The sequence below is a fragment of the Tamandua tetradactyla genome, chromosome 1 (assembly GCF_023851605.1).
Source record: "Tamandua tetradactyla isolate mTamTet1 chromosome 1, mTamTet1.pri, whole genome shotgun sequence".
Taxonomy (NCBI): Eukaryota; Metazoa; Chordata; class Mammalia; order Pilosa; family Myrmecophagidae; genus Tamandua; species Tamandua tetradactyla.
This window is the reverse complement of record NC_135327.1, coordinates 27348026-27375373: the sequence shown is the minus strand read 5'-3', so window position 1 is coordinate 27375373 and position 27348 is coordinate 27348026. Positions and strand designations below refer to the sequence as shown.

The 27348-nt window shown below is 45.8% G+C and overlaps 1 pseudogene; it reads left to right on the top strand.

Moving 5' to 3' along the window:
* The first annotated feature begins 863 nt into the window (after positions 1-863).
* LOC143680443 (putative monooxygenase p33MONOX) lies at positions 864-27117 on the top strand (annotated as a pseudogene).
* The last annotated feature ends 231 nt before the right edge of the window (positions 27118-27348 follow it).

Sequence of the window (27348 nt, the reverse complement as noted above, 5' to 3'; positions counted from 1 at the left end):
TTTTTTTTTTTAAATGGAAGTGAAATTCACAGAGCAAAGAATCAACCATTTTAAAGTGTATGATTCAAAGGAATGTGGTATATTTGCCATGTTGTGCAGTCACCAGCTCAACTCTAGTTTCAAAACTTTTTCATCACCCATGAAAATACCCAGGGCTCCTTAAGTGCGCTTCATATTGAGTCTCTTTTCCCATCATTCATTTACTAAGTACCTACTTTGTGCTAGATACTAACTGGGTACCCCTAGTTATCACTGGATAGTGAACAAGAGCTAACAGTCTAGTGTGGGCACAGTATACCAAATAAGTACCAAGCAAATATATACGATGCAAGATGATGCTGAATGCAAAGAAGAAAGAGGAAGCAGAATGAGGGGGAATGGTTTTGAGGGCAGGGTGGGGGATATATTTGCTATGGTGCTGGGAGCCCTCCCAGGGAAGTGATATTTGAGCCACAGCTTGAATGGGATGTGAGAGGGGAACGTGGAAGAGTCCAGAACAGAGGGAACAGCATGTGCAAAGGCCCCATGGTGAGAGCAAGCATGGTGCTGCCGCAGGCCAGCTGGGGGCAGCAGAGGGAACGGGAGGGGAGGCTGCAGGCACATCACCAGGGCCTTGTAGGTGAGTAAGGAGTTTGGAAACGTGGTGGGAAGGCTTGGAAAGGCTTTGGGCAGGGGCGTGATGAGTCCAATTTGTCTTTTGAAGATCACCTTGGCTGCTGTGTAGAGGACAGGCCTTGGGGGGTTTACAAAGGAGAAGCAGGAGCCCAGTTGGAATGCTCTTGAGGCTGCCCCAGGGAGCTGCTGGAGGCCTGGACCAGAGTGACGGGGTGGAGGGGATGACCTGAGGTCACCCTGGGGACGCGATGCTCCGGTATGCTCCGGTAGGCTGAGCAGATCTTCCTGAGGGTCTGGGGGGGAGGCAGAGGGGAGCTGCTACTCAGTGCCCTGCCTTCAGTTTGCCAAACGCCTTCTCTGAGCTTAGCGGCCACTGCAGGGAGGCCCTCCTGGTCCCCAGGGTCAAGCTGGAGTCCCCTGGATTCCCGCTCATAGGAAGGAGGGGAGGGGGTGGGAGGAGAGGGGGTGGAAGGGAAGCTTTTTTGCATGCCTTCTATCAGCAAAACACCCACAATGAAGGCCCTGGAGCCCCTTCTTTGGGTTGAGGACAGGCCCCTCCAGGTTTCTGGGGGCTGGAAGAAGGCAAGGGCCAGTTCTCCCCGGGGGAAAGTGAGAAAAGGCTGATGGTGATGGCAGCATCTGAGCAAAGAGGCAGCACTGGGCAGGGTCATTTGGGACAGGGTGCTTCCCAGCCCACCCCCGTAGCCTGCCTTCAGCGGGTGCTGTCCGGCTGGTCCCCACTAGCATCTGCCTCCCAGGCAGCCTCAAGCAGTGCCAGTGCCTGCAGTGCCCCCCCCCAGCTTCATCTCCCTGCAGAAGCCCCCAATCCAGAGGCTGGCCCCCCTGCACTGGCTGGGCCACAGGCCTGTCCTGACGGCCACCCCAAACCCCATCCACGTCAGTGCTCTCATCCTCCCACAGTCTCTGACCTGCAGGACAAAAGGTACCCTCAAAGGACAGAAATCCAGGCAGGCACTGGTACAGTGAACTTGCATGAAAGGCCCTTTCTCCCCGCGGTGAAGGGCCCCATTGTTCTCCCGGCTGGGCTGCCGGGCAGGGGGGCTGTCTCTGGAGGGGGAGGGGAATCGCAAAGTGAGCTGGGCACTGACTAGTCCATCTGTTTGTTATAAATCATAGCGTGCCCTAAATTCCAGAAGATGCCCCATTTGCCCTGCTCCCACCACATCCTTGAAGTCACTTACAAAGGGTTCTGTGGGGCCGACAGGCCGCGGGGAAGGGCGCCGGGTTTAGGGGGCAGGTCCGAGTCCCTGGCCCTCGGGTGACCCAGATTAAGCTGCAAAATCCCACACCCCAGGAAACCGCCTCAGTCCTGGTAAAACCAGGACAGCTGGTCACCCGACCTGGCAGCTTCCACTTCACGAGATTTTGGCCTCAGTTTCCTGCCCAGTAAACGGGGAACAGGGCGGGAGTGTACTTAGAGGCCGCACAGCTAAGCTCAGGAGCCAGGCACCTGGATAAAATCCCCGCGGCACCACTTCCTGCCTGTGTGACCTACAACAAGCTGCCTCGCTCTTTGAGCCTGCTTCTTCACCTGCAAAATGGGTGTGATGATTGCTCCCACCTCAGAGTGCTGCTTCAGAAACATGGTGGTTTAATTTACACAAACTGCTTGAAAGAGGGACCAGCACAGGTTAAGTTAGGTGCTGGTTATTGTAAAATGAATTACAATGACCTTTAAATATCCGTGTACTGGCTCAAGCCTTCATTTTGCCTATAATGAATGTAAGGGATATTTTAAGTCATTTCAGTTGGATTCAAAAAGAGTATCTGCTAGGACAGAGCTTGCAAGAGACATGTCTAACATCAGATGACTGCCCCCCCCCCAATATATATATATATGGCAAACTATAAAAAGAACAGTTGGAAATAATAAGCAATAAAATTGAAGGCATAAAATATTACAGACAGATTTGTTTTGTATTTATATACATCAAAGATAGACCCCACAATGATGATATAATAGTCATGAACCTTTATGTATTAAATAACATAGCACTAAACTATGTAAAGCACGAGGATTTGAAATATCATTAAGTTTAGATGTTTCTTCCTGCGGAAAGCCTTCCAATGTGTTTGAAGAGCTCTCTGAGACACTAGTCTTATCACAGCATTTATGGGTAGTATTTGCAATGGCCTGCTTAACAGCCTCTCCTTATCCCCACTAGAATCTAAATCCTAGGGGTTTCAGTCCATGTGTCTGTGGTGGCTGGGAACTGCATATGCCCCAGAAAAACGTGTTCTCAGACCTGATCCACTCCTGTGGGTGGGATCCCATTGTAAGCAGCACCTTTTTGATGACACGACTTCAGTTGTGGTGCGACTCAATCAGGATGGGTCTTAAATCCTATTAGCGGAGACCTTTATTAAGCAGAGTAAAATTCAGACAGAGAGAGAGAGGGAGCCACTGGAAAAAAAGAAGCTAAATTTCGAAAGAACCTGGTAAGAAGGAGACACTGCCATTTGCCCCGACCATAACAAGCTAAGGGCCAAGGATTGCCAGCAGCCAGCCCCAGAAAACCACAGCCTTTGGGAAGGAAGCATCACCTTGATGATGCCTTGATTTGTACTTTTTGCCAGCCTCAAACCGAGTGAACAAATTCCATTGTTTAACCTGACCCAATTCACGGTGACAGTCTCTTTCTTGCTCATTTTTCATATCCTCACTGTCTAGCCTAGCACTCAACATCTGGTAAGCATTCGATAAATACTTCTTAAATGCATGAAAGGTAAGTGTGTATTGAATTATTTATCCCTAAAACAGAGAAAACACATATTTCAAACGTTCGGGGATGTTTATCACAAGCAATCATATCCATTTGATGAAAAGTAAACTTTAATAAATTGCAAAAATGACCTTATTGCAAAAGAATAAACAAAAAGACACAACCCAGAAAACCTCTAACCTGCTGTAAGTTAAATATTGCTTTATGAAATCACTCAATTCAAAGAAGAATTCAAATCTGCAGTTAGAGATTTTAGATAATCTATTATATAAACAATAACAATCCACATAAAAATTATAAGATGTGGTCAAATCCGTACTTGGAGAAAAAACAAGAGATTGAAATATTTTCATACTTGAATAAAAAATAACTAAGCAAAATGAAGAAAGCAGTCAAAGCAAGAAACTAAGAACAGAACAACATAAACTCAAAGAGAGCAGAAAGAGGAAATTAATAAGGGTAAAATATTTAGAAATTAAAAAACAGATCAAAACATAGAATTTATAAATAAATAATAGAACAAAACAGAATTTGTAAACATATTCAAGAGTTCTTCAAAAGAGAAATAAAGTAGACATGCACATGGAAAGTATAATTTAAACAGATGGCTATCAAGGACAAATACATAATTGCTTTTTTTAAAAAAAGCAACTATAAAATTTAAGGAATAACTGCAAAACTATAAGAAGAAAACTGCAAGATTTTACTAAAGAACATTCTAAAAAACCTAAATACACAGAGGTAAAGCATGTCTTGATGGAGGGGACATATCAGCCCCTCCTAAATTAATAAGTGAAATCAATACGACTCCAATCATGATATTAGTGGAACTCAGAGGCCAGAGAGAGGCAGGTTTTGACAAGTAGGTATACAATTTTTACAAGAAAATAAATGCAAGAGAATAAAGAAAGAAAATTCTGAAAAATAGGAATCATGAGGGAGGCTGGGCAAAAGGGGAGGAGAACCTCTGCTTGTATGGGGTGGGGGTGGAGGATGAGTGGGTGGGGGCTTATTGTCCTGGGTGCCCCGAACTCTGTCCCTCACTCACTCTGCCATCCAATCCCCAGCCAGGTCATACCACAAAAATGCTTCGCTCACCCATAGTCCTTCTCTAGATGAAGCCAGCATCCAACCCCTGCCCCACATCACATTTGAGACTTAGGCCGAAGATTTAAAACTAGGCGCAGATACTGGAACCCTATTAATGCATCAAGATGGGATGCTCTAGTGGTTGCTATGGTGCCAAAGAGAAGAATAATCAGTGATAAACAAACTTAGAGAAGACCCAAAGTAACACAAGATACTGTGACCCTAGCAAAGTCAATTGACTTCAAGGACAAATGCACGTATACTGGTGCCAAACTTGTTCAGGACATTTCATCAACACAAAGGCAGAGGATGGGACCACCAGTGCCACTACCCCACACTGCTACAGATTCTAGGATCACTTTGTCCCTAGACATTAGAAAAGGCATGACGTCACTGCTACGACTGCTAAACTTCTGAAGCAACCTGTGACAGCCAAGGAAGAGTGCTCAGGTGGTTACACATTTTCCAAATGGTCACAAAATAATATTGGGCACCATCATTTCTGATGGAACCAGATAAGTTTGGAAGACAGTCTTCACAGTCAAAAATGGAAAAACATTGAATGACTAATTAGAAAATTATTGAAGCACCACATTCTAGCAAGCTTATTCTAATCCGTGCTTCATTGACACATCAAAAGTTCCAAAATCTGAATTCCAGGATGCTTTGAGTAACAAAAGAGGGCTAGCATCCTGTTCCCAGAAGAAAGAGATACCTTTCCAAGATTCCATCAGAAGTCCACTTTCTAACCTCCAGCTGTGCTTAGGGTGGGCAAATAAATGGATGTGAATTCCACTAGGAAATGCCCAAGAGCCAGGGCTCACTTCCCACAGAAGGAGAAATACAGAGCCCTGATCTGGGGCCTTGGAACAGATCTGCTTTCACTGGGATTCCTCCACGGGAGCACCCCTCAGTGCGTTTGGACAATGCTGCAGTGAGGACCCACCACCCAGCACAGGGGTCCCTCCAACACAGCGGCCTCGTGCCCCATAGCCCCCTCACTCAGATGGACGCCTACCAGCCTGACGGCCCACGAGGACAGCGACGGGAGCCCCCTGCCCAAGGGGGCGCTGCCACTCCCCACCTCTGCCAGCCTCGACGGGGCAGCAGCTGCCCTTGGCTTATGCAAAGAGCTCAAGAAACGAGTAGCCCCTGCCACTGCCAGGACAGTGCCTTTTACCAGACCATGTCAGGGGGTCTGGTCTGACCGAGGCTGCCCAAGCTGTGTTCCTCTGAAGCGAGGGACCCAGCTGGCTAGTGGCAGGGGACATGGGGAGGGCCGGAACAAGTTCTCACTCCAGAAGGTGGCAGAGGACGCCTCAACCTGTGGCCAAAGCATTGGCTGCGGCATGCTCCATCTGAATGCACTTAATTGTTGGATTCCATCAACCGGCGCTCAGATGAAAAGGGTGTTGTTGGAACAGATCAGATGTTCAAGGGAAACGGGTACATACGCAGTGTCATTTGGAACAGAACCTGCCAGTCAGCCAGTAAATAGGGAAAGGCAGGTGTCAGTCCCTGTTCCCTCCCAGCCTCATCCCAGCCTCCCTTAGGGCAGTTGCCACTATGCACGGCCTTAACTGGGTGGCAAACCTGTCCCACCAGCCCCTGCCCCACACAAGAAAATGGGTCATGACTTATTTCCCTTGGGATGACTCTAATGCCAACACAGGGCATGGAAGGAAGAAGGGAGAGAGGGAGAAAGAAAAGAAGGAAATGAGGAAGGAAGAAGGGAGAGAAGAGACTATGAAGATATCTGCTCTCTTCACCAAGAAAAGTGGTTCCATGCCACTCCCTGTCCAGCTCACCTCCCAAGGGTCTCGAACAGCCCTTCTGTGGCTGAGCAGGGACCAGTTTCCCTAAGCTCTCTGGGGATAATCTTCTACAGAACTGGCTTTTTCCTAAGACGAGTCTCTTGGAAGCAGGATGGTGTTGGCAGTTAGACGATGTTTCCTGACCCAGGTGCAAGCTGAGGGATGTCAGACAAGTTACCAAACCTCTCTGAGCCTCCGCTTCCTTGCGTGTAAACTGCACACGGGGCCGTACACTTGAGCACAGGGTGCAGTGAGCATGCACCGAGGCCCCCGGCAGAGGAGAGCTCTCAGGATCATGCAGCTGCTGCCGCCCGGCACGTCCTCTGTGCCCACCCACCACCACGGGAAGGAGCCTCAAGTCTGGATAGGAAAAAAATGTTTTACCTATGGAAACTGACTCTTCCATTTCCTTCCAGCCAACTGCTCCCCAGATAGGAATTTTGACCTTCTCTTTGTTTCAAAGTGAACCTTCTGGAGAACATCAGAGCACCGAGTGCAGGTAAATTTCACAGGAAAGAAGAGTCTCAGCTCCCTCACTCTGGCTGGAGGCAGCTTGAGGCCATTCCAAGGACACCTGGGACACCGCTAAGGCCAGCTGCGGCTCCACTGGGTGTCCGGTTGTTGAGAGGCAGCCCTCCTGACCTTTCCCTGCCTTGTCTGACAGCCGTGTTGCTGATCCCGGGCAGATGGGAGGGAAACAAGAGGGTGGTCTGTGGCCCTAGTGAAACCACAGCATGGCCAGTGGTTGTCATTTCAAAACAGACGCAGAGAAGGCAAGCTGTTCCAAGGAAACAAGACTTGAGAAGTAATCATTTCAGAAGTCATCCCTCATTCCTTCCTTTGCAAAGGACCAAGGGCTGCCACCTGCAAAATGGCATGTAACAGGGTGGACTTTAGACCAGGGGCTGGTTTCAGGGTGGCCCTGCCGGTGCCCAGCTGTCTTCCCCAGTTGGCCTTTTTCTCCAGGCTACCTCATTCTGCCCTGTCACAGCAGAGACCAGGCCACCATCCCTAGGATAAATTAATAATAATAACTAATATTTATATTTCATCTTATAATGTAAAAAATCATTTGCCACATTTAAGCCTTGCAACAACTCCTGTGAATCAGCTGCTATGATTATCCCCATTTTATTGAATGGTGATTTATCTAACATCTCCACCTTGAAAGCACTGAGCTAGAACTGATATCCAACCCTTAGGTAACATAGACCTAATTCTACACGTTCATCATAAACTAATAGTCATAATAAAAAAAATTAACCACTCACTACCAATGTTGCGTTTTGGTGTAATATCCATCCAGACCATTTTTCTTACCAATATTGGAGCCTATTACAAATACTTTTTTGTACCTGGCTCTCTTCTCCCAGTTGGACCAGGATCCGGTGGCCCACAGTGGCAAATTGCTTGATGAAGCTCGATGGCACTTACAAGAGAACATCTTCAAAATGAAATGTGTAGACTCAGCATCTTCATCTGGGAAGACTCAATGTAGGTACAGACTTCACAGCAGAGGAGAGTTATAAACTGATAATCACCATAGAAAGGCAGGAGTTCAAGGTGGGAGTCAGAATTATTTTCAACAAGTTCCACATTGAGAAAGACTCATTTGGAGCCACAGGAGACAGAGGCTGCCTACTAAGGACAACCTAGAGCCCATGGAGGAAAAGGAGACTTCTCAGCCCTGCATCTGCCCAGAACCCACCTCCGTCACCTTTCACCTAGACCACTGCAGCCACACCGGTGTGGGCGGGCCTCACTTCCACCCAAGTCTTCACCCTGAACTAAGGAGACCCCTTTGAAAACCTGGCCACGCTCACCTCTTCCTTCCCTGCTTAATGCTCTCCCAAAGTTCCTGAAGATCTCAGCTTCTACCCCTGGCCTTCGAACCTTCTGTAGTGCGGCCCCCATCTCCCTCTCATGACGAGTCCCCAAGCCAGACCATGCTGACCCTCACTCCCTAGGCTCTCCTTGCACTGTCTCCATTGCCTGGAATTCCCTTCCTGACCCTCTCTGTCCAAATCATGCTCCTCTATTTAATCTCAGCAAGAAGGGCCTCTTGCCCCAGCAAACCCCTCCTCACTTTCCAAGCCTGTATCAGCTAACCCTCCCTGTCGCCTCACTCACCCCACATGGGGTTGTCATTGTGTGGCCATGCCTCAGATCCTCTAGGAGACTATGATGTCCCTGAGGGCAGACTCGTTGTTTCAACCATCTCTGAATCCTCATAGCCTACCACCTTGTTTGGGGAATGGTAGGTGCCTGATGAAGATTTCACGGCAATTCGTTCATTCATTCATTGCTCTGGCTGCAGGGATACCCATCCCCGCCAGTACAGGTGGTTAGGTAGTGAGGAGGTGTATGGTAACCTTCAGTAAACAAGTTAGTTCTGATTCTATGCTAACTAGCGTGCTGGTAGCTCTGGATCTAGAAGTGGAACACTTTTATACGTCTAATGTGTCAGACCCGGGCATCAGGAACTCTGACCTGCACATAAACCACCTGAGAGCTTGCTCAAAACAGATTCTGATCTAGACCTGGGGTGGACCCCGAGACTCTGCACTGCTAACCAGCCCCCAGGTGGTGCCGACCCGCCAGCCCAGACCACACGGCAAGGTCTGGGCACTGAAGAACAGTGTGCTGCAGGCTGAAACCCAGGGTAAGGCTCCATGCAGGCTCACAGCCTAGCAAAATTCCTTCAGTATTTCAATCACTGAACAGCACTTCCAACATGACATGCGACATCCGCCCAACTTGAATCCAACGATCTCACCCCCCCACACACACACCTCTATAACTATAAACCAATCCCACAGGCTGCAAGAAATGAAATAATGAATGCATGAATAGATTAAATGTTTGACGAGGCAGCAAAGATTTAGCAGTGTGGCTTTTTCTTTTCATTTGTGGGTTTGTCTGGGGTGTGAACAGCATTGGATAAATTATGGTGATGGTTATTGAGCAACTATTGCTACACAGCTACCAGAGAGCTGCTGTATTATCTGATGCTGAAAGGCAGAGAGCAGGGAAAGGATGAATGCATGGCTCAAAGTCACAGAGAAGCAAAGAACAACCCAATCCATTCATTTCCACTGCCTCCAAAACATAAAATTAATGTCTGAACACCTACTGTGAGTCAAGAATGAGCTGCGACATGAAAAGATGCTCAATATCACTAGCTATTAGGGAAATGCAAATCAAACCCACAATGAGATATCATTTCACACCTGCTAGAATGGCCATAATAGTAATTTAAAAAACACAGAAAACTGCAAGTGCTGGAGAGGGTGTGGAGAAATAAGAGCACTGCTGTTGGAATGTAGAATGGTGCATAGAACTAACATATAGTCCAGCAATCCCATTACTAGGTATATGCTTAGCAGAATTGAAAGCAGGGACGTGAATAGACATCTGCACATGGGTATTTTTAGTAGCATTATTCACAATTGCCAATAGATGGAGACAGCCTAAGTGTCTGACAAGGGGTGAGTGGGTAAGTAAACTGTGGTATATACACACAATGGAATATTCTGTAGCAGTAAGAATAAATGAGGTGCTGAGGCATGCAACAACATGGATGGACCTTGAGGACATAATGTTGAGTGAAACAAGCCAGACACAAAAGGGCAAATATTGTAGGATCTCACTAATATGAACTAGTTATAATGAGCAAACTTTGGGAGTTAAAATCTGGAGTATACGTTGCCAGGGCAGAGAATAGGCAGATGATGCTTAATCATTAAGGAATGTTCAATAAGATTGATTGCAAATGTTCAGAAATGGATAACACAATGCTGTAAATGTAACTAACAAGGCTAAGTGTGAGTATGGTTGAAAGGGGAAGGCTAGGGTCTTGTGTGTCAATAGAAGGAAAGCTACAGAATAAAACATGGACAGTATAATACAGCAAAAGGTCACAGGGGATGATGACTGTGGTTTTTGTACAAATACAAGAAAGTTCTTGCAGGAACTGGAATATACGTACATCACTGTTACAAAGTATTAATAAGAGGGTGGTATATGGGAAAAATACAATTAATGCAAACTGAAGACTGACGTTAACAGCGGCAGTGTAATATTCTTTAATCAATTATAGCAAAAGCATTATTCTAAAGCTAAGCATCAATAGTAGAGGGGTGTAAGGGATATGGAATTATTTCTTTTTCAGAGAAATGAGAATGTTCTCATATTGATTGTGGTGGTGAATACATAACTGTGTGATTATAACAAAAACCATTGATTGTACACTTTGGATGGATTGTATGGTGTGTGAATAAAATTTAAAAAAAAAAAAAAGGAATGAGCTATTGCACCTGCCCACACAGGGCTCAGCCCATTGAAGGGGCGCCCCCTGCTGGTCTGAAAAGACTTGTAATCACAAACTCTGCAGGCCAAAAATGAAAATCTGATAGTTTCTCCTCCTCAAAACGCTTGAAGCATGTAAAAAACATCTTCTGTTTTTATTTACCCAGTACCTATTTTCCCTTTCTGTGTGAGCTTCTTGGTCTCCTCTTAGAGAACTGCCCACCCCACCTTTTGGTCTATGCAGTTCAGGTGGGGTTTGTATGCCCGCCTCGGACCCCTGCACCCCACTCCATGGATGAGCATGTTGCCCAGGGTCCCAGGTGCTGTGATCAGTTCAAGAATGGGAGAATGACCCAAGCAGACGAACCAAAGTCAACACCAGACCTTCTGCTGCCTTGGAAAATGAAGCTGTCTCTGCCCTGGGCTTCCAGGAGTGTGAGCGGTGAGCCTGGACCTGCTGCCATGCAGGAAAGGCCTGGCTGAGAGGGACCTCACGGTGGAGAACAGAGCTGAGTGACGGAGACGGAGAGACTCAGGAGACACAGCTTGAGTCCAAGATGATGGCGACAGAGGTGGTGATCATGGTGGTGATAGCGTTGATGATAGTGGTGATGCTGATGGCAATGATGATGATGGTGATGAAGGTGATGATGATAGTGGTGATGCTGATGGCAATGATGATGATGGTGATGAAGGTGATGATGGTGATGGTGATGATGATGATGGTGATGGCGTTGATGATAGTGGTGATGCTGATGGCAACGATGATGATGGTGATGGTGATGATGATGACGGTGATGGCGTTGATGATAGTGGTGATGCTGATGGCAATGATGATGATGGTGATGGTGATGATGATGACGGTGATGGCGTTGATGATAGTGGTGATGCTGATGGCAATGATGATGATGGTGATGGTGATGATGATGACGGTGATGGCGTTGATGATAGTGGTGATGCTGATGGCAATGATGATGATGGTGATGAAGGTGATGATGGTGATGGTGATGATGATGACAGTGATAGCGTTGATGATAGTGGTGATGCTGATGGCAATGATGATGATGGTGATGGTGATGATGATGACGGTGATGGCGTTGATGATAGTGGTGATGCTGATGGCAATGATGATGATGGTGATGAAGGTGATGATGGTGATGGTGATGATGATGACAGTGATAGCGTTGATGATAGTGGTGATGCTGATGGCAATGATGATGATGGTGATGAAGGTGATGATGGTGATGGTGATGATGATAGTGGTGATGCTGATGGCAATGATGATGATGGTGATGAAGGTGATGATGGTGATGAAGGTGATGATGGTGATGGTGATGATGATAGTGGTGATGCTGATGGCAATGATGATGATGGTGATGACGGTGGTGATGAAAGGGATGATAATGGTGATGATAGTTTCTACTTCATGGAGTTGGAGAGGAGAATGTTTGGTGATCTCTACACAGAGAGCTCTGTGCTTCTCTTCTTTCCTGGTATTTTGGGAATGAGACTTTGGGACCCATGGCTCTAGTTGGTCCTGAGTCAGACCCTTATAAAATTGCCCTCAGAGATTCTTTTCAACCTTCCAATTCAAACTCATCATGCATAGGACTCCCACCACTTGACACCACTGGAACCTATGGAGAACCTTCCGGAAGGCAGCATGGCACCATGGTCAGGGGCATGCACACTGGAGCCAGCCTACCTGTATTTGAATCTCAGCTCTTTACTTATCCCTCTAGGTCTCTCTTTGCCTCTGTTTCCCCATATATAAAAGGTGGATAATAATAACACCGCTCTCATAGGGTAATGGCAAGGGATAATGAGTTAATACAGGTAAAATACTTACAGCATGCGTATTTGCTGCCATTACTGCTTTCAAATTCATAGTTCATGTTTCATTCAGCTTGTTAACCCATAGCAACTGAAGAGTAAAAGTAAACAGCAAATTTCTTTGGGAAAAACAAAGCCAGAAATTCAAATCTTTAAACAGGTGGTTTCTCTTAACTGGAGATAAAACAAAAAGATGTTGAGTCCAGTGTTGATATTTCCAATAGCAAAGCTTGGAAATGACCTAAATGCTAGACAATGGAGGTTGGGTCTACACCTCTAAGGACATCCCTGTGACAGAATTCTGTGCAATCATTTAAACTCATGTGGGTAGAGAACACTCAGGCCCAGGAAAGAGTTTTACAGCATGTTGTTAATTTGGGGGAAAAAAAACTTTAAACAATAAGTAGCATATGACCTTAATCTTACAAAACATGTAGGAAAAAATAAAAAAGGAAATGAAACAAAATGTTTACAGAGGTTATCTTTAGGTGGCAAGATTATTTTTTTCTTTCTTGTGCTTTTCTTTACCCTGGGAATCATAAAAACGCATAATAAATGTTATAAAATAATAGCATGAGAGCTCTCTTTAAGGCAGGGGTTTTTTAGCTAATATCACTAAGCAAATTAAAACCCAGCACCTTTCTTCATCTGATTACTTCCCATACCTTATTATTGCAAATCAAATCATCCCCCAAATTGAATTTTATAACCAACTCTTTTTATTATGAAAGAAAATCCCCAAGAAGATACAATTCCTTCTGTTCTCTCCTTGCTCAGGCTGCTTGGATCCTACCCTTGTCCCTTTCAAGTCTGTCACAGTGTTTTAAGGAGGTGGGTACCAGAGGACGTGCTCACTGCTCCCGTATAACAGACCATGGCCCACGCTCACCCAGAGGTAGAATTCTCATCTGCGCATGTTGTCAGTGAAACTTTTCCCCTTCTTCAGATGAAGACCAAGGCAGGGCAGCCGGCAAGTTGCGAGAGTGAGACTTGCAATCAAGTCAGTCTAACTCATGAGCTCGTGCTCTTAACTGTTTTGCTTTGGGGCCTCTGTATGCCCCTCCCCTTGCCCCACACCCCTCCACCAGAGGGACAGCCAAACTGGGCCGCAGTGTGATTTGGGTGGTGTTGGCTGGTTTTGCTGTTTATTTTGTTCACAGAGTCTTTACACGCTTCTGAGCCTGTCACCAATATTTAGCGGCAGCATCGCATGTAAATTCAAGTGCCCAGCTTCTCTTGAACACCCAGAAGATCTGACCAGCTGCTGCGTGTTGCCACGTGGCCAGCCCTGGCTGGAGAAACAGCCACCCTGCAGAGGCAGCAGCTGCTCCTTGGGTCCCCCTACCCCAGCTTCCCCCATGCGTGTCCCCTGCCCTGTCTAAGGCCTGCGGACCCTGAGTCCTGTGTTCAGACCCGCCCGAGGGGAGCAGGGCAGCAGTGCCCCTCCCCATCTCTGGCTGAGAAGCCAGGTTTGTAGTGAAACCACCCTCAGGGGACGGGGACATCAAGCGCCTGTGGCTCTGCCATCCGCTGAGCCTGCCACCCTCCTGGAGCTGAGCCCCAGACTGCAGCCGGCATCAGAGCTGTGGCCATCCCCAGGGACTAGGACACGCCTTCTCAGGGACCTTGGTCTCGACCCCCAAACTGCGGGTGCTGTAGCACAGTTCTAATCCAGTGAGCACTGGGCCCGATTTCACCTCCAAAGAGTCAGTCAAGCACTCTTGAGGGCAGATTGGAAGGGGACAGAATGCCTGGGAGTAAGAAAGCATCACACATTGTTTTCTGGCAGATTCTGTAATCAACACACTTAGTTCCATCACGTCCCAGGTGCTAATACCACCCAAAAGAACATACCAACGGAAAACTTCCTTGCAGAGCTTGCTGAGGAATTCTGGGGAGGTGGCGTCCCCCACGGCTCCTACCCCCATAAATGACCTCAAGAGCGCCACAGAATCACCAGGAGTCCAAGGGAGAACACGGTTGAGAGTTTCCCAGAGATCTGTGGGTCCACTGGAGAAACAACGGCTTCCTTCAGGCAGGACTGGATTTGCCCTCTTGGCTGCCCCACATCATATCCCTTTGCCCAAACCTGAGACTTCCCTTCCCCATCAGCTCAGCCACACCCTAAGAACAGGCCCGTTGTGTCCTCCCTGGGTCCTCCAACCCATTCGTCTGGCACCGCCTCTGAAGGCAGACAAGGAACCCTGCCCTCCCTGGCTGGAAGGATCTACAGCCTCCCCAGCATGGACTGAAGGCCCGGCCTTCGCCTCTCGGGCCAGCCCTGCCCTCCCCTTCCACCAGGCCGGCTCCCCACCAGGGCTCCTGCTGCCCGGCATCTGGAATGCTCCCACACCGACCTCTTAGACCATCCCTCAGCTCCCTCTAACCTCAGCCTCCATCTCCTGTGAGCTCCACTGTTCTCATAAAACTGCTCTTGTGGAATCCGGCTCTTGCAGCCCTTTCTGAGCAGCCACCCCCCTCCCCCACCCCGCCACGTGCCGTGGACGCTGTCGACCCCACACTCCCCCTTGTTCCCCTTTTCTACCTCTGAGCCCCACCCCTGGGTTTCCTGTACTTACTGCTCACAGCCCAAACCTGTGACCTTCAAAGGAGTGTCCTGGTCACCGGCGCTGCCACGTGGACACCCTGAAGTGCCCACCGCTCAGCCCTGACAGGTGAGGGAGCCCGAACGCCCAGCCCCTTGGCTGCCACTTGGGGCATCTCTGGAGTCAAAGTCACGACCCAGAGCCCTCTGGGGGACCACCACGAAGCTGGGTGTCACCTGCCATTGCACCCCAACTTGGCCTCCTTCCCTTCCCTGCCCTGCCTCCCTCTCCCACAGCTATCTCTCCTGGGGATATGTCCTTGGTCACTCATACCCCAATCCTCATCTCAGAGTCTGCTTCGAAAGGACCTGCCCTAAGATGCCACCAAACTATGGGCCTCGCACCCTGTGGCACACAAAATAAACATTTGTTCTGTAAATAAATGTTTCAAGAAACACCCAGTGATGAGCCTCTGCTTGCATTGTGCCTCTCCGCCCTCACTCACTAGACCAATATGTCGCAAGACAGTGCTGTGTAGGCTTCCTTTATTGTCACTGTTCCTAATTCTTTAAGAGTCAATTGGAGTCAGGAAAAGTTGCCGTGGCTTGGAGCACTATCAGAATGGCTGAGTTAACATCCTTTATAGGTAAGTAGGACAGTATTTTTTAGCATTTCTTCAACCTTTTTTTTTTTTAATCACAACCTGCCCTTTCTGTCTGGGGCTTTTGAGTGGAGGTGAAAGCAGAGGCATCGCGCGCCTCGGAGCACAGTCCAAACCCCAGGAGCTGTCTTCAAAGCCAGCGTCCAACCCTTCGGCCTCCTGTCGGGCCAGTAAATAGAAACTTCTGACTCTCCCAGGCAAACCCAAAAGACAGCAGAGGCCCCGCTGTAAAGAAAGACGATAGGTGAACGACTCTGGTTTGAGTTCTCCAGAATTTCTGAGGCTCCCCAGGGCTGGCTTCATGTCTGGGTGTCGGAATAGGAAGGTCATCATGCACGCAGAAGCGGGTGGCGGGCTTGATTGACTCAAAATCACCGGAGGGGAAATGACCTCTACACTTTCACTCAGGGGCCGCCTCTCTCCTGACCTCTTCCTCCCCACGAGAGTGAAATGGATCCTAGAAACTGAGACAGGGGTGGGAATTTACAACTACCCAAAAGGAATTCATGTTTCTCAGGAGAAATCAAGACCAATTTCTCTTCTTCCAAGGTCAATTGGGTCAAAGTTACAAAACAAGACACCACCCATGGAAATTGCAACTGCCTCAGCAGCCAGGCTGGTGATGTCACAATCACGGGGCCGGACATAAGAGAAAATAGACCCTATACCAAAAGCATGAGCAAGAGAATAAATAAAAGTGATACATTTGGCCTCATAAAAATTAAAAACTGGTGTGCATCAAAAGACATTATCAAAAAAGTGACGGGTGGTGCAACGGTGGCTCAGTGGCAGAATTCTCGCCTGCCATGCTGGAGACCCAGGTTGGCTTCCCAGTGACTGCAAAAAAAAAAAAAAGAAAAAGAAAATGAAAAGACAAACTACGAATGGTCAAAAATATTTGGAAATCTTATGTCTCATAAGGGCTTAATATACAGAATATATACAGAATCTTTACAATTCAACAACAAAAAGACAAACAACCCAATTAGAAAAAAAATGGATCAAGAATTTGAATAGACATTTCTCCCAAGAAGATAAGCAAGAAAATATACAAATATACACAAAAAGCATGTGAAAATATGTTTAATTTATCATTAGTCATTCAGGAAATACAAATCAAAATGGCAATGAGGTACCACTTCTCACCCTCTAGAAGAACTACATTTTTAAAATGGAGAATAACAAGTGTTGGCAAGGATGTGTAGAAATAGGAACTTTAGTACATTGTCAGTAGGAATGTAAAATGTTGTGGCCACTGTATAAAACAGTTTGGAAGTTCCTCAAAAAGTGAAACATAAAACTACTATATGACCCACAATCCCACTTCTAGGTATGTATCCAAAAGAATTGAAAGCAGGGACTCAGACAGATATTTGTACACCAGTGTTCATAGCTGCATTATTCACAATAGCCAAAATGTGAAAGCTACCCAAAGGTCCATCAATGGATGAAGGGATAAACAAAATATGATACATACATACAACGGAATTTTAGTCAGCCACAAAAAGGAATGAAGCTCTGATACCTGTGACAACATAGATAAACCTTGAAGTCATCATGTTGAGTGAAATAAGTCAGACACAAAGGGACAGATCTTGTATGACATTACTTATATGATGCAGTTAGAATGTTCATAGAGACAGAAAGCAGAGTATGGTCTATGCGGGACAGAAGGAAGGGTTATAGGAAGTTAACATGCAATAATGGGTGCAAGAGTTCTGTTTGGGGTGATGGCAAAGTTCCGGTGGTGGGCGGTGGTGAGAGGAATCACTGTGATTAATCCCACTGAATTATTTTCTTGGAAGGGATTGAGATGGAAAATTTCATATTGTCTACAGGCTGCCGCAATTAAAAAAGAAAAAGAGCAAATAGGACTAAGGAGACAATGAAAACTAAATGCAATACGTGATAATGAATATCTAGGAGAAAATTCCTAAAAGGGCATCATTGGGGCATATGAAAAAAAGTTGCAATATAGACTGTCAGCTTTTTTTTTTTTTTTTTTTTTTTTAAGGAAAGACAGAGAGAAGGAAGGAAGGATAGAAGGAAGGAAGGAAGGAAGAAAGGGAAACATTTTTAAACATTTTCTTGTTTTATTGTATTCTGTTTCTCCGTTTTTGTTACATGGGCTGGGGCCGGGAATCGAACCGAGGTCCTCCGGCATAGCAGGCAAGCACTTTGCCCGCTGAGCCACCGCGGCCCGCCCGACTGTCAGCTTTTTATCAAGCGTTAAATTTCTTGAACTTGACAACTCCACATAGGGTGGTTAATAAGTAAATGTCTTAGTTCTTAGGAGATGTACATGGAAGTATTAAGTCTTCAAGGAGCATGATATATACAAAATACTCTCAAATGTTTAGAAAATAGATAAATAGATGAGCAAGGGGGAGGGAAAGGAGAGAGTGAGAGAGACATGGATGGATGGGTAGACACAAAGATAGATACAGTGATTCAGGAAATGTGGTACAATATCACAAGTCGGTGGAAATGGGTATCTGAGTGAGGAGTTTTTGAGTTCTCTGTATGGGTTTTGTGTAACTTTTGCAAATGTCCTGCAAGATTGAAATTATTTCAAAATAAAAAGTTTAACAAAGAGAAAATGGAAAGTGGTGACAAGTACAGGAAATGGAGGAGTACAGGGCCCATCCAAAATGGGCAAACTTCATGCAGCTCCAGTCAATGGCTGCTCCGTGGAAACAGCCCAGCATGGCCAGGTCTCTAGATTATTTGAGGGAAGTTAGAGGTCTGTATCTTAAAGTGAAATCTCCCAACCAGGAAACCTAATCACAATTTTAAAGAAGTATTGTATGTGTGCCCGGCCATATAGAGTCTGCTCTCAAAAAAGGTTTGGTCGGTAAGATTCGGGAAGCAGAAAACAGGTGTGGTTGTGTGTAGGGTTCTCCTGTTTCTTATTATTTCCAGGGTGGCAAGTCCGAGTTATCTCAATTTATTGAAAATATGTGTATGAAGAAAGAATAGGGTAAACAACTCATTCTGGTTGGATCACAAATGTCTCATTTTTTTAATTGTATAGTAGTTAGGCTCAGAGGTTAACTTGGCCAGGCAATGGTACCTAGTTCTGTTGCTGTGGACTTGAATCATTAGATGTGAAATTCATCTATGGCTGATGACATCTGCAATCGGTTAAGGGGAGTACTTTCCGCAATGAGTGAGGTTTAATTTAATTAGCTGGATGCTTAAAAGAGAGAAGTCAGAAGAGAGCTCAGCACTCAGCACACTCATCCAGCACTCACAGCTCAGCCCACATGTTTGGAGATGCAGAAAGGAATCACCCCGGGGAAAGCTGTTGGAACCCAGAAGCCAGGAGAGAAGGCCAGCAGACATTGTTGTGTGCCTGTGCCTTCCATTGACAGAGAAACTCACGTGAAAGCTACCTACCTTTCCTCTGAAGAATTATAAATTTGTAAAAATAAACCCCCTTATTAAAAACCAATCTATTTCTGATGTTTTGCATTGTGGCAGCTTTAGAAAACTAAAACAAACTGAAAGTCCCACATCCCAAGACCTCCCTCAGTCCCAAGGAAACTTGGACAGCTGGTCACCCTAACAAAGGGATATGCCCTCAGACTCAATCCAAACATCACTTTCCGACATTCACCTTGCAGAACCTAAACAGAGCAAAGATGGGTTTTCAAACTTACCCCATCTAACCTCTCAGTTTTCTACACAGCATCCTGAGAGAGCCCTGGCCCTTGAATGAGTGTGGAGCAGGCCCCCTGCCACCCCACAGTGGGCTGGGCTGTGATTGACCAAAAAAAAAAACTTGATTGTGTTAAGCCACTGAAATTTAGGGGCTATTTGTTACAGTATCTGGTATACCAGGTTCTGCAAGGTGAATGTCAGAAAGCGATGTTTGGATTGAGTCTGAGGGCATATTCCTTATGGTTCTCACAGTCATTTCTCAAAGTGAGCCCCTGAGCAAGTACAGCCAGACAATTCACCTGGTGTCCCTTTGTTAGGGTGACCAGCTGTCCAAGTTTCCCCGGGACTGAAGGAGGTCTTGGGATAAACAAAATGTGTCATATCTGTGCAACGGAAGGTTATTCAGCCACCAAAACGAATGAAGATGAATCTCAGAAACATCATGCCAAGTGAAAGAAGCCAGACACAAAAGGACAAATACTGTATGATTGCAGTTGTATGAAATAAATAGATTAAGCAAATTCATAGGGACAGAAAGTAGATTAGAGGTTACCAGGGGCTGGGGGACAGGGGATGGGGAGTTACTGCTTACTGGGGGCAGAGCTTGTTTGGGGTGATGAGAAAGTTTGGGTTATAGTGATGGTGGCAGTTGCACCACACTGTAAATATGATGAATGCCACTGAACAGTGCACTTCAGAACGGTTAAAATGGTAAATTTACTGTTATATACACGTGACCACAAAAAAATTTTAAAAACGAAACAAAACATGTGGCAAGCTGGCTTTGGCAGCATCTAGCAACTAGAAAGGGCAAGGAAAGTGGTTCTCCCCAGAACCTCCAACTGGAATGCAGCCCAGCCAACATCTTGATCCTAGAACTTTTAACCTCCAGAACTATGAGATAGTAAAATTGTTTTAAGCCACTAAATGTGTGGTCACCACAGCAGCCACAGAAAGCTCAAACATCTTCGAAGCGTGGGTTGTTCATAAACCCAAGCCCCAAACATCTTTAAATTCCTGTTTCCTTTTCCCCTAAACTATTGATCCTGAAGATGAATTAATCAAAGAATGTGTCCTAGTTTTGAATTCTGGGCTCCCAACCGAAAGCTGTTCGCAGAGAGGACAGTGCCACACACAGCCCAAGCAGTCGTAGCCCCTGCAGCCCTGTGACTCTCCAAAAGCAAATGCCCAACTTTTTCTCTCACTGTCTGTTGCACTCAAACGGTTTATTCGAGGGAGCGTGTGGTTAGCAAAACATGAGGCTGCTGGAGAAAGGCAGTGACTCTGTGTGGATTCTCCGAGGGCCTGACTCCAGGAAGGGCTGTGCACTTCGAAGGGCCAGCCATGCAACTGCAAGCAAGGAAAGTGAGAACATGTTCAGCTTTTCCGATCGCCACTCCTTTGGTCTTGGTCTCACCCTAGTCCCCCAATAGTCCCCCCAACCCCACCTCAAACTGCATAGTGGATTAGGAGAGTGGGGGAGTCAGGAGAGAAGATATTTTGCCAATGTCTGTGCCGTGGATGCAGTCACAAACCCCTCAGACTGGAAAAACCAGACAACTGCATCCGCGGGCTCACATGTGCAGCTCCATCTGCTAAATCATTAAAACCCAGCCTTGGCAGAGTTTGCAGAAAGATGCATTTGTTTTCCCCATCAAGAGAAAGAGGAAACTTTCCTGTGGTCCTCATAAGTTTTTCTCAATTACTTCAATGTGCAAAGCAGTACCAAGACAGGAAGCTGTTCTATAGGCAAGGGAGCCGAGACATGGGCTGTCATTAAATTGTGCTGCATGTTCAATTAGACGTCCCTGCACTCGGGTGGCTGAGCCAGCACTGAACAGCACTGTGACACATTGTGACCATGCTACAGCTATGTCTAGAGCCTCTGCTGTTTGCTTCGTGTGCGAACACACATCCAGCATGATCCAAGCTCAGAGAAAAAGACTTGTCTTATGGCTGTTGAGATGTATGGTTCACACACAGACCTGGGGTTGTCTGCAAAAGAAGAAACTGGGTCTGTGAACCCTGAAAAGCAGGGAGTGTCCCAGCTTTGGGATCCAGAGAGAAAAGCCCTATTTCCACCTGTTAATTTATAACAAGAGTATCAACCCCCAATTTCAGATTATCACAGACCGATTAAATTCCAAATCTACATGTGCCTGCCAAAGAGTGGGCACCACGGAGGCAGACACCCGGGGACCCATTTCTGCCACTTACTTAGGGTGTGGCCAAGGGTCCCCAGGTTTCTCTCCTGTGATCACAGCTCCGTCATGGGGCTGTGGAGAGGGCAGCGGGAGACCACATGTGTAGAGTAATCAGGACTGTGCCTGCCTCTGTCATTACCATAAATATCCTTTCCCTGCACTTTTATATTAGGTGCATTCAGATCTCAAGTTACCCTTTCCATTAAAGCGGCTGGCTCTTGTTCTAAACCTGACATTCAAGGTGCTGTGACGCGAAGCCTGGGGTCAGCACGCTATAGCCTGTGGGCCAAAGCCAGCTTGCCACATGCTTTGTTTCGTTTTTAAAATTTTTTTGTGGTCACGTGTATATAACAGTAAATTTACCATTTTAACCGTTCTGAAGTGCACTGTTCAGTGGCATTCATCATATTTACAGTGTGGTGCAACTGCCACCACCGCTATAACCCAAACTTTCTCATCACCCCAAACAAGCTCTGCCCCCAGTAAGCAGTAACTCCCCATCCCCTGTCCCCCAGTCCCTGGTAACCTCTAATCTACTTTCTGTCCCTATGAATTTGCTTAATCTATTTATTTCATACAACTGCAATCATACAGTATTTGTCCTTTTGTGTCTGGCTTCTTTCACTTGGCATGATGTTTCTGAGATTCATCTTCATTCGTTTTGGTGGCTGAATAACCTTCCGTTGCACAGATATGACACATTTTGTTTATCCATCTCCTGATGGACACTTGGGTTGTTTCTAAGCACCACCTATTTTTGTACACCCTGTGAGGTGTACAAAATATAACCATTATATTTTTAATGGTTGAAAAACTCAAAAGAATATTATTTTGTGATGTGGAAATTATACGAAAGTCAAATCTCAAAGTTTTAATTGAAACACTGTCATGCACATTTATTTATGTATTATCTACATTTTCGTGCTACAGCGTTAGAGTTGAGTAATTGCAACAGAGACTGTATGACCCGGAAAGCTGAAAATATTTACTCTCTAGCCATTACACAAAAAGTTTGTTAATTCTTGCTCTAGGGAATGAAGCCGATGTGTCTGGAAGTTTGGGCCCAATCTCATAGTTGATACTGAAAAACCCCAAAAGGACTTACTGGATGGATGTGAAGAACACGTGGAAAGACATACAATTTTATTAACTCAGTTACGTTGTATACAAAGAGGAACTAAGCAGGTTGGCTTCATGGAAAGGGCCCTGGCATGTAGCCTGAGTAAATGTTTCGTAAACCCCATCTCTACCACCCGCAGGCTGTACGACTTCAGTCTGGTGACCCAGCCTCGCTAAGTTTTAAATTTTGCTACCCTAAATGGGGGATAACAATCCTTTTGGCACAGGTTATTATGATGAATGGAATAAATGGCATCACTGTTACAAAGAATCAAAGTTTTGTCTTTATGGGTTATAAGGCAAAAAGAGAGAGAATGACCCAAAAGAGAAAAATCATTCTACAATATGAAAAATACTTGAACTTCCAGTTTCAATTCTGATATATAGAGAGCTTAGAAGTCATCACTTATTCTCAACAAGAGAAATCTGGACAAATGGAAAATCAACAACTTTTCTTGGGTCCATCGGAGATCTGAGGTCACAGGGCAAACCACCACCTGAAATCTGGAGGAATAGGTACCTCTGGAGAGATACAGCTGTGGCCCTTTTTCCTGGAGCAGAAGTCACTGGAGCCACGAACTGGTAGAAATGGAAATGATCACTTTGAAGGATTTCTTGAGGCTGTGTGTGAACTAGTATGAGATGAGAATGGGGAACTTCTGGGGGACGCAGTCTTAGAGGGGCTCTGTGCTTTCATAGGCTTTGTCTCCAAGAATGCCACCAGGTTCTCACAATGAAGAACTTAGAAAGATCTTCTAGTGGCCTTGGCAATCAAGAATGGGCCTCGCAAAATAGAGGGCTCCAGAGCTTTCTCCATAACACAGGCCCATGTTCCCGGGGAAAGACGTTGTCAGAGCCTGTCCCAGAGCTGTGAGAAAGGATGTTCCTCTGCTCTCACCCTCTCTGGCCTTCTTGCTTCACCTATGGGTGGGGAGCGGGAGGAGGAGGAGAAATACCACTGGAGAAACACTTGTGAAGGTCACAGGCCAGAGACACAAGGTCCACCAAAGGCTGAGATTTAAATTAGAAGGTGATAGGATGCTCCCTTCCCACTCCTACCTCTGCCCCATTTATCACTACACCAACAGTATATCACTATATCAGTGTAATAACAATGGATGAGAGCTGAGAGAGCCTCGAGACAGAGGCTCTGTCTGAGGAGGAGTACTTAGGGGAGCCCAAAGTCAAGAAAGCAGACAAATACAAGGATGCCAGATTTTGAACCTCACACTAAAAACACAGAGCTATAGCAAACATCAAACGCAGTTCAATTCCTATCCAGATTCGTGTAAATCCTCACACTAAAAGCCAATTACCTTGGGTTCATATCCAATATATCTGACTTTCAACAAAAATTACAATACAAATCAAAAGGCAAAAAAAAAGACATAGTCTGAAGACGCAAAGCAAGCATGAGAACCAGTCTCAGATGTGAAACAGATGTGGGAATTATCAGACAGGGAATTCAAAATAACTATGATTCATATATTAAGAGCTCCAATGGAAAAACTGGACAACATGCAAAAACAGATGGGAAATGTAACCAGAGAGATGGAAATTCTAGGAAAGAATCAGAAGGAAATGCTAGAGATCAAACATATTCTAACAGGAATGAAGACTGCTTTTGATGGGCTACTCAGTGGGACATGGCCAAGGAAAGGATCAGTGAGCTTGAAGGTATGTCAACGGAAACATCCAAAACTGAAATGCAAAGAGCAAAAAAGAATGGTAAAAACAGAAAGGACATGCCAGACGTGTAGGACAATTTTTAAATATGTAACATAAGTGTAATTGGAATAGCAGCAGCAGAAGGAGAATGGAGGGGAATATTTAGAGAAATACTGGCCAAAAACTTTCCAAAATGAATGACAGAGAGCAAACTACAGATCCAGGAAGCTCAGAGAACACCAAAATACAACACGTTGGTGTTACATGTGCAAACTTCAGAAGGCAAAGATAAAAAGGAAACCTTGAAAGAAGCCGAAGAGGATAACAAAACACCTTAGCCCTAAAGGAGCGACGGTAAGAATTACAGTGGACTTCTCATCAGAAACCCCACAAGCAAGAAGAATGTGGAGCGAAATATTAAAAGTGTTGAGAAGGGGGAAAAAATGCCAACTTGGAATTTCATCCAGTGGGATTTTCCTTCAGAAGTAAAGGAGAAACAAAGACTTCCTCAAACAATGCCTGAGAGTCTTCATCACCAACAGACCTGCCCTGCAAGAAATGTTCAAAGATTTTCCTGAGCAGAAGGAGTGATAGAGGTCAGAAACTCCAATCTACATTATAAAAGGAAGCACACTGAAGAAAGAATAAATGAAAGTAAAACAAAATATTTTATTTTTCTTATTCTTATTTGAGCTAGAAGGTAACCGTTTAAAGAAACAACAATAACATTGCCTTGGGAAGTTATCACAGCACACACATAAGTGAAATGAATGAAAGCAATGTAGAAAGGCATAGCAGGCAGGAAGCGGGAAAACACTGTTAGAAGTTACTTGCATTACACATGAGGCAGTATAGTGTTATATGAAGGGAGACTTCGTTTAGTTTAAAATGTATATTGTAAACTCTAAGGCAGCCACTAAAAAACGTTTCTAAAAGATGAATAAGTGATGTGCTAAGAGAGGAGATAAAATGGAATCATGGAAAATGCTCAATTAAAAACAAGAAGGAAGAAGAAGTCTGTGGAAGTGAATAGAAAGCAGTAACAAACAGGGTTGATATTAATCCAAATAGATCAATAATTACTTCAAGTCAAATGGTCTAAATAGGCCATTTAAAGGTAGAGAGTGTTAGAGAGAATAAAAAACATGACCCAACCATAAGCCGTCTGCGAGAGACTCACTTTAAGTATAAAGACTCTGATAGGTTAAAAGTAAAGAGCTGGAGAATAATATACACATGCTGAGATGAACCAAAAGAAAACTGGAGATCTAGGGGTTGGCCAAGACAGCAGTGTAAGATATTCCAGGGTGCTTTCCCCCCAAAATATTTCTGAATGAGTAGCATAAACTGGCAGAACCATCTTCCTCAAAACTTTGGAAAACAGTTAAAGGATTGTAGTCATTGGGTGAGAGCCACATAAAGAAGACAGAGCTTTAAAAGCAGCAGGAGGTGGGATGCGAGTGTAGTTCAGTGATGGAATTCTTGCCTGCCATGCGGGAGACCTGGGTTTGATTTTCAGCCCATTCACTTCCCAAAAACCCAAGAAACATAAAAATTCAATAAATGGTGCTGCAATAATGGGATACTCACATGGAAAAAGAATGAAATGTGACCCTACCATAGAGCATACCAAAAAAAAGCAGAAGGGGGGCCGCCTGGGTTCTCCAGTTGGGGCCCTAGAACTTCAGTGTCATTGCTAGCACAAGGCCACCCTCAACAGGGCTTGGGTCTGGACTGTGCCACAACGTCTAGAAAGATGTGGGTCCTTGGAATCACTTTAGCATCAGAGCTCAGGCTGCAGGCAACCCCAGGGCAGTGGAGGAACAGAATCTCTAGATGGACTCTTCCTGGGAAGTGTTGCTAATTTACAGCAGCTGGACAACATTCCTCCTTAATATCTATCAGCATAACTGTCACATCGTTTCATTGCAGTGGCAAGGACTCAGCTCTGGAATTCACTCTAGAAAAAGTATCTGGATCCCAGTCTTTCAGTGGCTTCAAGACAACCAGAAGTATGTGCTATTGAGCCCCGTGGGCCTCTAGGCAAGACGTCCCTCCCCATCCAGAAGTACTGCAGGGCCTTCAGCTACAATGGTGCCCTCGAGGATCCCACACCAATGACTCCTCCTCCATCAGACCAGGGCAACATCCCATGGAGGTCAGGGATTCCAGAGCTCAAGTATGAGCTCCTCACCAAGGTGGAGGAAGGAGAGGCCAATGTGCCCACCCCTACGAGAACCCCATCACGGTGATGAAGCTACCCACGTCACCATGATTTCTCTGATCACAAAACAGACTGAAGAGTGCATTCAGCATTCTGAGCAACAGCCAGGGCTGAGCAATGCTGGGCACCTGTGCCATGAAGACCACACCACTACCTTCAAATGGCAGAAGCACTCCACAAACTAAAGCTCCAGAGTGGAGAGATAGTAAAGGAGGAAAATCAACCTGTATAGCCCAGTCTATTCTAAGTAGCCCCTTGACTCTCCCCCTAAGCAGAAACCCAGAGGCTGCTTGACTTCCGTCTCTTCCACAGCTTTTCCAAGCCCAAATTCTAACGTCATGGATTCTTAGAGTAGGGATGAGGACACAAACTCATCAGACAAATGGAGCCTGTTTGGGCCAAGATCCCTCCAGAAGGCTGACATAGGCGACCTTCCCGCCCAGGTCTACAGGGGAGCTCAGAAGCCCTGTCCAGTGGAACCGTGTCCAGGCCAGCTGCATGGCTGAGGACCCAGCAGTCTTCAAGCTGCCCAAGTGGACATGTGGGTGACGGAAGAGATAAAACTATTGGCACGGACCCATAATCTCAAACCCTGTGACTCAAATATGCTCATGCCCATTGGGCTCTAGGGTGCTTTCTATTCCAGGGACTCTGGATAGAGGGTCTCTTGCTCCCCACCCTCTTTTAACCTTGGCTCTGATGTAGGAAAAGTATGTGAATTTAGACATAACTGGCTTTTGAGAAACATCAGTGCAAAGCTTTTCTTCATTGAGTAGTAGAAGACATTTTGCACTGTTTCAGTTTGAAATTAGACCAATCTCAGCAGTGATGTGTCAGGAGCCTTCATTATATATATTTGC